The sequence below is a fragment of the Artemia sp. Qi Xiang Cuo genome, unplaced genomic scaffold (genome assembly GCF_049724085.1).
Source record: "Artemia sp. Qi Xiang Cuo unplaced genomic scaffold, ASM4972408v1 HiC_scaffold_3023, whole genome shotgun sequence".
Classification (NCBI taxonomy): domain Eukaryota; kingdom Metazoa; phylum Arthropoda; class Branchiopoda; order Anostraca; family Artemiidae; genus Artemia; species Artemia sp. Qi Xiang Cuo.
In genome coordinates, this window is record NW_028300418.1 from 198,142 (window position 1) to 210,940 (window position 12,799).

At 35.2% G+C, this 12,799-nt stretch overlaps 1 non-coding gene across 1 annotated transcript; it reads left to right on the forward strand.

The window, feature by feature from the left end:
- The first annotated feature begins 5,673 nt into the window (after positions 1 to 5,673).
- On the forward strand, positions 5,674 to 5,858 carry LOC148938693 (U2 spliceosomal RNA). The gene has a single exon (XR_016143648.1). It is a non-coding gene; the product is annotated as a U2 spliceosomal RNA (small nuclear RNA).
- The last annotated feature ends 6,941 nt before the right edge of the window (positions 5,859 to 12,799 follow it).

A 12,799-nucleotide genomic window follows, 5' to 3' on the forward strand; every position in this document is an offset into this window, starting at 1 on the left:
ACTCACATTATTAATCAATGTAGATAAAGTTTCCAACTCATCAATATTCAATGCTCTATCCATGGTGGCTTGAGACTATATGATAATTTAACCTCAACACATGTCCGTTATATACAAAATCTCAAGGGTGAATTGTGATGTAAAGGGAAACTTTACGTAACTCCCTGATTGGCTTAGAAAGAGACACGTGATCTTGTCCCGTTAGACTCGATCAATAGACTCGGAAACAAGATATTCTTTCTTAATCCCCCTTCGTTGATCCATAATTCCTCGCCAATTATGTAATCAATTTCTCAGAAATCTAGTTCCCCTCGATTATGCAAATCAATTTCTCAGAAATTCTCTCCCCTTCGTGGATCAATAAACCATGAATAAATTATTCTCAGAGAGAAAAAACCATGAAAAAACAATCTCAGTGAGAAAAACCATAAAAACATGCATAAAATATGTTAGATCCGCTCTGGCACTGTCATCCCTACTGTTGTGTCAACCCAGAAGTTTTAATACCTGATGTTTGAACTATTTTTTATTTGGTTCTATTTTATTTATGCATTAAATTTTTTATTTGATGCATTTGGGGAAAAAGGGCGTGGAGGGGGGGGGGGCTACTTGCCCACTGATCTCTTTTGACTCTTAAAAAGTGAAATAAAACTTACACTTTCCAAACAATTGAGCCCTCTTTGAAGTTTATACGACCATCCCTTCCACAAGAACCATAAATACCCCCAAGGCATAACTTACCACGCCTGTTGCAGGGCCCTGGGGGGTTTATACCAATATTAAAAGAATCTGTTCATCATTTGCTAAGAGATTTCCAACTCTCTAGTTCGCCAAAGTGAGAACTTGGCAAAAGCTATTTGCAAAATCATATAAAGTGAATCTTTGAAGAGGTTTTGGAAAGAAAATAAGTGTCAACAAACTAAAATTAAAAATTGTATAATTTTTTTTTAGCAAAATGTCTATCCCAAAATTTTCATCAGAGGGCTTTGGAAAAAGAAAGCGTGGGGGGGGGCTAGTTGCCCTCGGATCTCTTTTGACTATTAAAAGTGAACTCGAACTTTTAATTTCCCATCAAATGAGCCCTGTCTGAAGTTTATACGAGCATCCCATTCATAAGAACCATATGTGCCCCAGGCCATAACTTATATCGTCTGCCTCCGGGCCCTAGGGTTAGTGTCGACGCCTGAGTTTTTGTTATCTGACTTTTGAACAATTTTTAACTTATTGGCTATCTAAAATTTTGTATCGGATGCATTCGAGAAGAAGGGGGGGGGCAAGTTGCCCTTCAATCTCTTTCGACTCTCAAAAACGGAACTAGAACTTTCTATTTCCAATCAAATGAGTCCTTTCTGAAATTTTTATGAGCATCCCTTTCATAACAACCATATAGTCTCCCAGTGCATAATTTACGATGCCTGCGCTTTGGCCCTGGGGGGCCGTGTTGATCTCAGATTTGTTGTTGTATGGTCTTTGAACTATTTTCAAATAAATTGCTATCTCAAAGTTTTTATCAGATGGGTTTGAGAAAAAAGGCGTTTAGAGGGAGGGGAGCTAGGTGCCCTCGAATCTCTTTCGACTCTTATAAAGGGAACTAAAACTTTTAATTTTTAGTCAAATTAGCCCACTCTTAAGCTTCTACAAGCATCCATTTCATGAGAATCATGTATACCCCTAGGCACTAGTTCATAGCGACTTTCTCCGGACGCTGGGAGCTATGTCAACACAGGAGTTTTTGTTTTATGATCTTTGAACTATTTTTAACAAAATAGCTGTCTGACAGTTTGTTATCGGATGCATTTGGGAAAAAAGACCATGGGGGGGAGCTGGTTACCCTCCGTTATCTTTCGACGTTAAAAATTGAACTAAAACTTTCAATTTCCAATCAAATGAGCCCTCTGACGTTTACAAGAGTATTCACTACTTAAAAACTATGTACGCCTCCAGGGTATAACTTATAACCCGTGCCCTGAAGACTGTGGGGGAAGTGTCCTGCTCAAAGATATAATTTCCAGAACTTTTAACTACGTTGAAGAAAATAGCTATTTCAAAATTTTTATTGGTTATGTTTGGAAAAATGGTGGGCGTGGAACGGGCTGTTAGTTGCCCTCCAATCAATTTTGACTATTAAATAAGTCACTAGCCATTTAAATTTCCAATCGAATGAACCCTTTTTGAAGTTTCTACGACACCGCTTTCTATAAAAAAACTTACATGCCCCCAGAGCATAAATTACAACCCTTGCCCTGAGGGCTGCGGGGGGGGTGTGTCTACCTAAAAGACCCAATTCCCTGAATTTTCAACTACATTTACTAAAATGGTTATCTCAAAATTTTTATTGGATGTGTTTGGGGAAAAGGTGGGCGTGAGAGGGGGGTTAGTTGCCGTCCAATCACTTTCGACTATTAAAATGGGCACTAGCCCTTTGAATTTTCAATCGAGTGAGTCCTTTTTGAAGTTTCTACGACAAATCTTTCTATAAAAAACCTTATATGCCCCCATGGCATACTTACAACTCTTGCCCTGAGGGCCGTAGGGGAGTGTCCTCCAGAAAAACATAATTTCTATCTGAAGATTACCTAAGCTGAACAAAATGGCTATCTCAAAATTTTGATTGGATGTGTTTGGGGAACTGGTGGGCGTGGAAGGGGTGTTAGTTGCCTTCTAATCACTTTTGGCCCTTATAAGGGCACTAGAACTCTTGATTTCCAATCAAATGAGCCCCCTTTGAAGTTTTTACGACGACCCCTTCCATATGAAGTGCCTCTGGGAAAAAAATAATAATAATAAATAAATAAATAAATAATAAAACATTGGAGCCGTATGGCCTTTACTATAGGCAACGCTATAGCGTTGCCTCTGATTTGAGGGGTTTCCTTCCTCCCTATGGAAAGGAAAGATGACATTTGAATAAGGAAATTAAAAATATTTTCTCTTTATACCTCGATAAAAACAAAGTACCCTGTTTTTTTGAATACCCCCTCCATTAGGTGTTATTCAACATTTTTTTTAAACAGCACTTGTTTTATTTTTACATCTATTCCTTTGAGCTGCATGGAAAATCAATCGGTGAATTTTGTTTTAATTAGCGGGGAAGCATTTTAATACATTTATATTATATAATATACATAATATTTTCAATGCATGCGACTCATGCGTTAAAAATCTAATTTCAATTTAAATCTTGGTTAAATATAATTCAAAAAACATTTTATAGATAAATGAAAAACTAATAAAGAGTTTTTAATGAAATTTTACATGTGACAATGTAATTTAAAATCTATGTATCGATTTAAATAGTTTAGTATTAAATTGTTATAAATACTGCTAAGGATTCTTTGTATTAGGTTCTGTGTCTTTCTTTGTATTAGACAATTTTTGAATAGCCTCAATAGTGAGATCCAGTTAACGCCGGTGTCGCTACATTGAGGCTTCGACTAGCACATCCAGGGTTATCACTTACCACTAGTTGCTAGGTTGGACTATTTCCCGCCAATTGAGTTATAAATTTTTCAGCTTCGTGGGACAAGTTACTAAAAGCCCGCGAGGCGGTTTTTTGGGCTATAATGTTTTAAATCTCACTACTTTTGGGCTAGAAATTGAATTCGCTTCAAACCCAAACAAATCATTTTTGAAAATTTTACCTATTTGGTCATTAACCTTCTTTGTAGATTTGAACCTCAATGTTAATATAATGTGTCTTGACTGTGGTTATCCCCTTCTAATTTTTGGGTACCCCACCCAATATTTTCATCACCATTCCATGAAAATAAAAATATGTAGAACGTCTACTCTACGTCCCAATAAACCTAATATAGTGTAGTCTCTTTGGTTCTTTATCTTGTTTTTAGACACAATGCTCTGTGTGACGGGAAAATGCGATTCAAGAAACAGTGCTCTGTATGGAGGGAGAAAGAGAATCAAGAGGCAATTCTCCATGTGAAGGGAGAACGAGAATCAAGGGAAAACGGTCGGTGAGGATGGAGAAGCCTTGAGCCTGAATGCAACTAACACAAAAACCCTGTGATTTACCATCTCAGAGTTTTATCTTCGTTGATACATCCAGGGAGTCTGAAATATGGCATTTTGACAGCTTCACCAATTATTCGTTGGTCCATATATTAAAATCTTTCAATGAAGAGTGAATTCATTAAGTTGATGATTAAAATGCATTCTTTAAGATATTTTAGTACAAGGAATTGGTGTAGTCAAGCCCTTGTTTCTATTGCAGGCTTTGCTGCAGAACCGTCCTAAATTTTACAAAAATATATTTTTCTCCAGATGGAGGAGACTTTGTGAGGGGTCATGGGCCTGCACGACATTGGAAGGAAACAATTCTTGTATTTATTTGTTAAGTTCTTAGATGGTGTAAAAACGAGCCAAGTCCAAGCTACATTTAGTCCTCTTGTTTCGTTTTAGAAAGTAACTATTGCTGGATTTGTTATCCTTACAGCATAGCCCCGTAATTTATCTAGTCTAAGATGTAAAGGGCAAAGCATTGCTCAAGAAATCTGAAAAAAACTAATACAAGTCCATACAGAATGATAGTCCATAAGGCATTGCTCTTCTGCTTTTGAAAAATCCAAAGATAATACCATCTTGGAACGTAACTTCCCTCGTACTATCTTGTTTATACTAAGTCTTTCTACTTCAGCTCCAGTCCATCTCTTAGGACTTTTTTCCATTTTCTTTTGCTTTTCCAGGGTTCAAAACTTAAGGTGCTTAAATAAGTTTACACTCAAATTCTGCTATAAAACTGGAATTTTACTTGAAGGCCATCTATTCTTCAATACAGTCGACTGGTTACATTGTTCATAACAAGATAGAAATATAGAATTAATCAAGTAAATGGAATCATGAAAAGGATACAAACTAATAAAATTAAAGTAAGCAATCATTTATATGATAAAGTCTCACTGCTTCGTGTTTGTGTATTTTTCTTAGGTGATTAAAAATTCAGCTTTTGTGTCCAAATTTGAAGCAAATTTAAGGATTTCATAATACAACTTGCATTGTTACCAAGTAACATATACGAATACCAGTGGCTTGTGTTTTTCCTGTAGTCCCCCTCTTGGATTAAAACAAAATCTTTCCGAGGTTTTATCATTGAAACGGGGCTTGTTTTTTTTTACGTATGTTTGTTAAAGATATTGAAAAGAACAAAATTCTCCTCTCTGGACTCTGAAAAATACTCTGTTGACCCCCCCCCCTCCCTCTCCCCAGGGCCGTGTCTATAATATTGTTTTTAGGGAGGGATACAAAATAAGTTAAAAAAAAACATCGGAAATTTGCTTAAATGCATTGCGTTTTAACGAGTTGGACAAAAATATCGGGGGAGGGGGGGCACTAGATCCGGCCTTACCCCCTAATTTCCATGAATTGACACTCTTGATCAATACCAGTGGTATCAACTGGCGGAGGGACAATTTTCATTGCAAATGAGCGTGTTTTCTTGGGTGATTTTGTTTGGTTGATTGAAGTCTTAATTGGAAAATTTTCCATCTACCATTAAATTTTTGAAATAAACTTTGATATTATGGGAAATAGTTTCGGCTGTTTTAAAAAATCTAAAGACAAACTGATAAGTTTGTTGAATGAGTATTGCAACCGAAATCAAATTTGGGACAAATTTGTTACTCGTGTTCTTATAAACTCTTTGACAATCCTTGTTAAATTATTGTTTCTCGGCCTTTTGGCTAAGATCCAAGTGTAACATCTAATCCTATCAGCTTAATTTCTGATACGGTCCCTACATGGGGCCCAGAATATTAAACCGATTTTTGGAAACCGGAGGGATGTCAGGGCTTGCCCCGCTCCCTACACGCCTTGACCCAGTATTGCAGTCTGTTATACCACTTATACCACACTTTGCGTTATAATACCGCAATTTGGAAAGAAATGCCGCATTTTTTTCTGATTATACCGCAATTATACCGCAAAATGACTTTGATCAGCGTATTTATACCGCGAAATGACTGTTATCACTGAATTTATCCTAAGTAATTTCACCGTACGGGAAAAGGGTCAATTGTTTGCTCTTTCCTTCTAATAACATATGATCGGATAGGTTACTGTGGAACTCGCGAAAATTCAAACTAGTAATTAACGTGCTTCCAAGAGCAAATATTTTACATATCAGTAAGGTGCCAGAATGAAAGTAATTTTCAACCATTAGTATGGTGAAGATGTACAGACTCTGCAAAACAGAGCAAATACTATAGTAGAATTTAGTAAATAAGTAGTCCCGGGCTATCCTATTTTGCTTCTTTTGGGCATTATCTTTCCATTTTTACAGCCCAATAGACTGAACAGTATACATTAAAAGAAGTTAAAGTTTATAAACAAATAAATAAAGTTTCAAACAATTATGTCTTGGGCACTTATGTAGACAAGGGTGTCACTACCTTCTTTGCTTCGGGGCGAGGGAAGGAATAAAAACATGCTGACAAATTAAAAATCGAATCATGCTGAGGATTGTGTAAAGCAAGTAGGCTAAATAATATGCTCTCTCGAGAAGTTGAAAATTGTAGAAAGGCATCACTACAAATTTTATTATTCTTTACATTATTTTTTTTTTATATATTTTAAGGACATAAGTTGTGTAAAAACTGATTCTGTTGCGCAAAGCGTCTAAACTTAAAAAGAGGAAAAAACGAGCATCTGGTTGGAAAACGTCGCTTGACATGTTTGCTGAGCCAGTAAAAACTTTTTAATCTAGCATTCTCGTCTTTTGGAGTGTGTCCAACTGTCTACTTTCTTTAAAAAAGAATGTGGCGGAAGACTGAAAGTTTAGACTGGCACATTTGTCTCTTTTTTTCGTTTTCAAGGCCGGTAGCCTATATCAGAGGATCCAAAAATAGAAAATTTGGACAAAACGACGGAATACACAGTACTTCTAAAGAAAGCGCCAAAAATAAAACAAATATTGATAAATTAACATTTAATCTAGTTTAAAACAGAAAAGAGTAGATTATCCTGCTTATTATTTTCTAGAGAACGGATGGTCTGGACGAGCTATTAGTGATGAAGAACGGGTGAGAGTGCCAGAAAGTGACAAAAAGATACAAATGTATCATTTGGGACTATTTTTCCCTTTTTTATATGGGGTGGATATCTGGGGGATGTCTCTTTTCATTTTATTCTACCTTTCTTGTTCAAAGTCCATAGCAAAATCCACCACTTACAAAAATAACAAAGAATAGTATCCATTTGCTAGAAAAGTAGCAAGGAACTAATTGCTTTTAAAAAGTGAGTTTTTTTGTTGAAACTAGTTACAACGTATTTGCATTACGGGTACCAAAATATACCATAAATTATACCATGTTTCGGTAAAAAGGATACCGCAAAAACACCGTTTTTTTCATTGACCGACACCACTTTTCGGTATCGGTCAAGTGGCAACACTGATTGCAGTACTTCTGGGACCGGCAAACCCCACTCCGAGGGGAAACCAGATCTATTATAGGAATATTGCGTTTTTCCAACTTAATAGAAACCACTCCTATAATTTCCTAGTTCTTGAATATATTAAAATTCATATTTTTTTTCATCTAAAAAAAAGGAGAAAAACTGTTATCTAGTTTAAAAAAGTTTATGGTGAAAAAGCCAATAACCAGATATGCGAAAGTGACAGTTAGAGCGTTTCGAAAAATGAAGACCAAAGACACACGTGGTTAGAAGAGATGTGGCCCCAATCATTTGAGCCAGTCAAAAATGAAAATGAAGAGCAAGGACACACGCGGTTAGAAGAAAAGCGGTGACGTGTCAAAAGTAAAATGAAGAGCAAAGACAAACGCGGTCCCAATAGGAAGACATCATTACCGCAAAGTAGCTTGAATTTGCATCCTTTCTAGTCACTTGGGGCTAAGGCTGTCGCCTTGCCACTGTGCTGCGGTAACTGTTAACACAAAATGCAACATTGAACATATGATTAATATGGATCGATAGAGCAATTGACGAAGAGTCGAAATCTGTAATCCCTTTTTCTACAGACAGTCTTTGAGATTTCCAATATTTCAGTGAAGATTATGCCAAGTTAAATTTTCTAAAAATTGAATTATTGCAAAGATTTCAATAACACAATAATTTGGTTTTTAGAAAATTTAACTTGGCATAATCTTCCCTGAAATTGGAGAAATTTCAAAGACTGTCTGCAGAAAAAGGTATTTGTGGTAGTTTTACGCTTATAATATTATTTGACTCTATTTCCGCTCATTTTTGGCTTAATGGAGCTCTTTACTTTTCTTTGAAAAACATATTTTATGGAAAAAGTTCTTAAATTATTAATGAGTGAAACGGCCTCTGGGTTCTCGGATAATTAAAGTTTCGACTATTCAGTCATGTTGATAACAGAGTGAGAAACCCCTGATTTTTTTCTCAAAAAGGTAAATTTGTATTCAAACGATTAAAACGTTTGACTACGAAAATGAACTCAAAAGATCCTTTTTACTGAATATAGTTAGAAGTCTTCTCCAAGCTTCGCAAAGTCTGGGCAAGTAGAGTCAATCGTTCCTCTATATAAAGAATGCTTCGTTCATGTCTATTTTGAAAAGTTAAACAGAGAGTAGAGACGTGTTCTTTTTATAATAAGTGAGCCAGATTTGGATTTTATTCAGTCTTTAATTAATTTTTAGAAGTGTATTGCAAATTTAAAATTGAATCTGACAATCCTTCCTTAAAATCTTGTTCCAATTCTACACTGACATTGACTCGTTTATCTAATTCCAGTGCCGTGGCAGAGCGTTCGTGTTCTGAGTTGAAAATAATGAAAACTCCAGTACGCAATAGACTCAATCCGAAAACCATTTCTGAACTTCTGAGCTCTTGCAAGTGAGGAGAGGGATCCTTAAACCAAGTTTTTGGGTAATCCCGGATACTCCTGTAAGAAAAGCAAGAAAGTGGAAAGACTAAACTCCCTTGCTAACCATGTTCCCAAATTGATTGGGTTTTATCTTCTAATATATCGTGTCTTTAATCTGTGTAAAAAGTTAGTTTTAAATTAAGTACAGAACAACTATCTCTTGGAGATATTTATCCTAGATTTTGCTAAATAAAGATGCAGCCTTTAATTGTCTTTTTCTTCGAAGCATCCCAAATTATATCCAAATGAAGGGCAAATTGAGAACAAAGCGCCCTAAGTATAAGCAACTGATTTGTTTTATTCCTCCACATTCTGGGAAATATTCTGTCTACAAAAGGTGACAAATCTATTTAACGCTATGGGCTATTTATTTTTATTTTTCTAGCGCAGGAATAAAATGTCACTCAAAATTACTCAAGAAAAAGGCAAAATCGCACCTGAATCAACTTGGATTTTGTTAATGCATTACCATTTCGGCTGCAAAAGCAAAAAAGAATTGTAATCTGCACACAACTTAGAAAAGAGACTTTTTGCAAAGTCTCTTGCTAATAAAGAGACAAAAAGACTGGTTCTAGTTCTTACTTTTATATCAACCATATTTTATGTCTCCAAACTATCGAAAATACAACATAATCCCTGTTCAGAGCTTACCCTAGTCTCCTTTTTTCTTATTATCTTCGTAAATAATATAATATTATCTACGTCGTAGATAATATAATATTATCTACGAAATAATATAATAATATATAGTAAATAATATAATATTATCTACGTCGTAGATAATATAATATTATTTATTATCGTAGATAATATTAGGAATGAAGAAGGCGGGTGTTCGACAAGGACTCACAAATTAAAGCATAATACAGCCTAGATAAAACAAAGGAAACTTAATTAATTACGAAAAATTAAGTAAGAAAAAAAACAGTTTTAATTTTAATAAAGCAGTGAAACAAAAAATAAATAAAAATAAATTGACAATTTAATTAAAAAATATTTCAAATATTTCGGCCCCACGTCCGGGAGCCTTTTTTCAACGGGGAAAAAACGAAAAATCGAAAAATAAAACGTTAAAAAAAACACGCATAAAAAAAAATACGACAACTAAAAACACGAAGATAAACAAAAAAGAAACAACTTACATCATAAACAAATATTAATAGAATTAATAAAATTCTATAAATAAAAATAAAGTTTGACAGATTTATGAGTCACTTGGATAAATGTGTGCAGAAAGCTTTTTCTTAATCTTTTAATCTGTTTTCTATTTTCCCAGTGTCTCTTCTGCAAAGAGCCTAAAGGACAACACTGAACCAGTACAGCTCTCCTGTACTTGGACAGAAGATGTCTAATTTACCTTAGCGGGGGCAAGAACAGGGACAAACTTCTTGTTTTTAGGCATAGAAGAGAGAAATCACAAACTTTTGCGCAGAAACTTTTGAATCCCCCACGCATCTTCAGTGAGCTGGTGAAGCCTTCTGTGAGCCATGTGAACCCATTTCGTACCGTCTTAAAACAGTTTTTGCTGTTTCAGAGTGACAGTAATTTATAACCTATGAAACCAAGTAGAACTCATGATTCAAAACAAAATCCATGATTTCACGAGAAATTCATGTTTTTAAAATTAAATCCAAGGCATTTCCAATATCCATGGCAGGGATAGATAAATTGTTATTTTCATGGATCATATTTTATTTTAATTCATTAGAATAAACCACACTTGAATTTTTAGAACGGCAATATACAGTTTTTTTAACTAAAAATTTTTTTTCTTTTTTTTTGAAATTTAGGAGGGAGGGGTGGGGGGCAAAGCAAAGCATATATTAAATACGTAACCTAACGTTATATAACCTAACCTAGGTACCATTTCTTCGCCTAAACCACAAAAAAAAGATTAAATATTGTCAACACAATGATTAACCTCGGTTTGCAATCCAATTCTCTATTGAAAGAAAGCCGTTTGACTAGTTTCTTAAGCATCTTCCATATAAAATATATCGCGTGGGTTCCAGTTAATACAATAGTACCGAATTCCGTACCTATTACCTATTCATAAACCCATATGCGTTTAAATTTGCAACGGTATTTTTTGATAGGTGGTTACTTTTTTTACACATTAGCTAGCCTTGTTTTTCTGGAAAGGTCCCAGAGCATCCACACGTCAGGACATTGACAAAATCCACCACTACATCCACGGTCAGAGTATAAACGCTTCAGGACATAGATAGCCAACATCACTGCCACTCAGAGAATCGCCTTTAATAACATCAAGCTTAAATGTCATCGGCTATCAAAAGATCTCACTAACAAAATATTAACATAGATGCCCCTGAAACGTAGGACATCGAAAAAATCCATTCGCCACACTAAAAAAAATCCGTCAGAACATCGACACCACCAAACCTTGACAATCAAAGAATAGACACTACAGGTCATAGAGAGTTACAATTGCTACCCGTCAGAACATCAACAGTCATAACATCAACACGTCAGTTCGTCGACAGTCACAATTGCTACCCGTCAGAACCTAGAATTAAAAATATAATAAAATTAATGAACTCGAAAAAAAATAAAACCTATAATTTATCCACCATGACAATGACAGAAAGACCCTTGACACATCAGGATCGATATCGTTACACTCGTTAATCGTCAGAATAGTTACACTAAGAACAACAACACATCAGTTCATTACCAGCCACACTCGCTACACGTCATAACTTCGACAGTCATAACATCGACAAAATCCGTCATAACATCGACAAAAACTATGACAGAACATCGACAGTAATAATATCGACAAGTTAGGACATGGACAGTTATACTTTCTATGCATTAGAGCACTGACAGTAATCTCATCGACACGTCATTTCATCGACATCCACAAGTATGATACATGAGAACTTAAACAGTCATAATATCAACATATCAGCTCATCGAGAGTCACAATGTCAATGTCCGACAGTTATGACTGTTTTTGTACAGGCTTTTCAGTTTTATCATTGATTTTCCTTGTCAATGATCACAAAGTTAGTGCTTGTGACGGTTCCTCGAAATGGTAACTTCTCCCTTATTCAATTCCAATCATTATAATTCCTTTCAGACGAAACTAGTTTTTAACCCATTGTTCTTTGAAAAATTTCCATAAGCTAAACTAGACTAGCTCATTTAGTGTCCATAAGAAACTAAACTAGGTTTAGGGAAAATCAGAGGGAAGGGTAAATGTAAAGAGTAAGGGCTATTGAGAAGGAAACATTAAGACAGCGTAGTTTGGTGTCCTCTAAATTTATTAAATATAACCGGACATAGGTTAAAACAAGGGAGACTAATCGTCAGTATACACAAGAAACATACAGAAGAAACTGCATCTTTGAATAGTAATAGGTTTGTCGATTAAAGTAAAGTGAAGATTCAGTCAAATATTAAGTACTGTTTGATGAACACACTAATATTCTTTATGTAAAGAAGCAGCAAACATTTCTTCAAAATTCTTCCCACATGTTTAGGGCTGAAAAGACACTACTATACACCATTGTTTTTAAAAGTTATTCGGTAGAATCTGTGTTATCTATAGCACATCATAGTCACATCTGTCAATAAGGAAAGCCAAATATCACGAATGACAAGGCGGTTATCTGGATTTTAGTGTCACAATCTTATTTAAAAAGCAAAATTACAAATTTGCAAGATATTAGTTTACTGAGTTAATACCAGCAGTAATGTTTGTTTCACTGATCTGTCTTTAAGTTAATTTTCATTTGCAGTGGTCCAAGTAAACTCCAAGCTAGAAACTTCACTATTATAAAGTTAATTCTTCCCTAGTTTTAAAAAGTATGTCGTAAAAAGTGAATCTGATTGGTCGGTCAAGAAATGTATGCTTGAAAGTTGAACAATGGTAAACTCAAGAAATTACGAACGGCGAACGTAATTGACGCTATAGTC